This window comes from Kogia breviceps, chromosome 6 (assembly GCF_026419965.1).
Source record: "Kogia breviceps isolate mKogBre1 chromosome 6, mKogBre1 haplotype 1, whole genome shotgun sequence".
Lineage (NCBI taxonomy): Eukaryota > Metazoa > Chordata > Mammalia > Artiodactyla > Physeteridae > Kogia > Kogia breviceps.
In genome coordinates this window covers 87,678,737-87,681,613 of record NC_081315.1, presented here as the reverse complement: position 1 = coordinate 87,681,613, position 2,877 = coordinate 87,678,737, and the positions used below count along the sequence as shown (strand labels likewise).

The following is a 2,877-nucleotide window of genomic DNA, read 5'->3' as shown; positions in this document are numbered from 1 at the left end:
AATATGAAAGAAATTTACAGCTCAGAGTCAATATAATAGAGTTGACTATTTTTGACAACTTGTGGGGAGATTAAATCATCTAGGTGAGCAGTCAGAGTGAAAAATGAAGGTTTTGGGGAAATATGACATGTAAGAGCAGAGGTAGAGGCATGAGAGATGGAGAAATAGAAATTGTGGGTATGGTCAGTTTCTCTTTGAACTTAGCTGTCAGTGGAAGGGAGCTGGAAGAGAACATGGTATCTGATGAATCTTATTTTCTTTTCTTTTTTTAAATTTGGGAGCAATCAGCCCATGTTTGAATATTGAATATTGATTAAAAGGAATAGGAGGGCTTTTTCACAATGGGTTTGACACCAGAACACAGGTGTCATGAAAACCACTGCTAAATCTAAGGCAACATGGGAAAGGAAATAACTCATATCAACATCATCATCATTGGACATGTAGACTCAGGCAAGTCTACCACTACTGGCCATCTGATCTACAAATGTGGGATCAGCAAGAGAACCATCAAAACATTTGAGAAGGAGTCTGCTGATATGGGAAAGAGCTCCTTTAAGTACGCCTGGGTCTTGAATAAACTGAAAGCTGAAACTGAGCTTGGTATCACTATTGATAGGTATCTCCCTGTGGAAATTCAAGACCAACAAGTATTGTGTGACCATCATTGATGCCCCAGGACACAGAGACTTTATCAAAAACATGATTACAGGTACATCTCAGGCTGACTGTGCAGTGTCCTGATTGTTGCTGATGGTGATGGTGAATTTGAAGCAGGTTATCTCTAAGAATAGGCAGATCTGTGAGCATGCCCCTCTGGCTTACATACTGGGTGTGAAACAACTAATTGTTGGCGTTAACAAGATGGATCCACTGAGCCACCCTACAGCCAGAAGAGATACAAGGAAATCTTTAAGAAGTCAACACTTACATTAAAAAAATTGGCTATAACCCCAACAGAGCAGTATTTGTGCCAATTTCTAGTTGAAATGGTGACAACAAGCTGGAACCAAGTGCTAACATGCCTTGGTTCAAGGGATTAAAAAGCTACCCATTAAGGTGACAATGCCTGTAGAACCATGCTACTTGAAGCTCTGGATTGCATCCTGCCACCAACTCATCCAATTGACAAGCCCTTGTGTCTGCCCTTCTAGGACATCTATAAAATTGTTGGTATAGATACTATCCATGTGGGCTGAGTGGAGACTGGTGTTCTCAAATCCAGCATGGTGGTCACCTTTGCTCCAGTCAGTGTTACAACTGAAGTAAACTCTATTGAAATGCACCATGAACCTTTGAGTGAAACTCTTTCTGGGGACAACATGGCCTTCAATATCAAGAACATGTCTGTCAAAGATGTCCATTGTGGCAGTGTGCCTTGTGACACCAAAAATGACCCACCAATGGAAGTAGCTAGCTTCACGGCCCAGGTGATTATCTTGAACAATTCCAGCCAGACCAGTGCTGAATATGCACCTGTGCTGTATTGTCACACAGCTTAAATTGCTTGCAAGTTTGCTGAGCTGAATGAGAAGATAGATTGTTGTTCTGGGAAAAAGCTGGAAGATGCTTCCAGATTCTTGAAATGTGGTGACTCCACAACCATTGATATGGTTCTTGGCAAGCCCATGTGTGTTGAGAGCTTCTGTGAAAATCCTCGTCTGGTGCACTTTCGTTTTGGTGACATGAGACATAGTTGCTGTGGGTGTCATCAAAACAGTGGACAAGAAGACAGCTAGAGCTGGTAAGGTCACCAAGTCTGCCCCCAAAGCTCAGAAGGTTAGATGAATATTATCCCCAATCCCTGCCACCCATGTCTTAATCAGTGGTAGAACAGTCTCAGAACTGTTTGTCTCAGTTGGCCATTTAAGTTTAATAGTAAAGGACTGATTAATGATAAAACACATTGTAAAGCCTTCAGAAGGAAAGGAGAATGTCTTGTGGGCCATTTACTTGTGTGTGCATGTGTGTGACTATTTTAAGTTATTAGTTTTTAAAATCAGTACTTTCTAATGGAAACAACTTGACCAAAAATCTGTCACAGAACTTTGAGACCCATTAAAACAAATTTTAATGAAGAACGTGTGTCTTCTTTTGGTCACCATTGTAACTTCCTATAGTCCTACTTAGGTAAAAGACTTTAATAGGAGTTTCCCAAAACTTATTTATGGTGTACCATCAGCTGTAACTTCAGAATTTGGTAATTCGGAGTTAACGTTTTTTTCTGCATAGGGATTTTGAGTTTTTTCACCTTCCCAAAGTGGGAGGAATCACCTGTTTAAGTACATAGTGAAGAACTATGGGAAGAGTCTGTTGGTGCAACGTTTCATAGGTTAGGACAGATAAGCAAAGAGTAACTTTGTTTATATGTAAGATGACTTATAAGAAGGCCAAATTCTGTAATATTAAAGTTTGAGTGATATATTTAAGCTTCTGTATAATTACATCAATATTGAGTAAACTTGTTGGTATAATGTCAAATTTTAGTTTGCAGTTCTTGGAATGTGCATTCTCGCATTTACAAATATTAAAGTAGTAGAACCTAAAGTGTGAGGCTTCAATAGTATTGAGCATTGCCCTGCTAGAGTTAATTGTATCCAGCTTCTAGGAAAAAGAAAAGATACTGGAAGTTGAAAAAAAAGGACTAGGAGACAGGAAAAAGTGAATTGTATAAAAGAATGGGGAAGAATAATCGATATTCTGTAGAAGGCAAGTTACATGGAGAGAAGAGGATAGGCTTCAGGACACATGCAGAGTAGTTTTCCCCTGATTGGTAGAGGCAGTTCTGCCACTATAATGGGAGGGAAAGATAGAGTACCTGCAGAGATGCTGGAGAGAGGTGTGGCAGGAGGGTAGAGGTGTTCCATTGGGTGACTT

At 40.0% G+C, this 2,877-nt stretch overlaps 1 pseudogene; it reads left to right on the top strand.

The window, feature by feature from the left end:
* Positions 1–398: 398 nt before the first annotated feature.
* Positions 399–1,788, top strand: LOC131758066 (elongation factor 1-alpha 1 pseudogene; annotated as a pseudogene).
* The last annotated feature ends 1,089 nt before the right edge of the window (positions 1,789–2,877 follow it).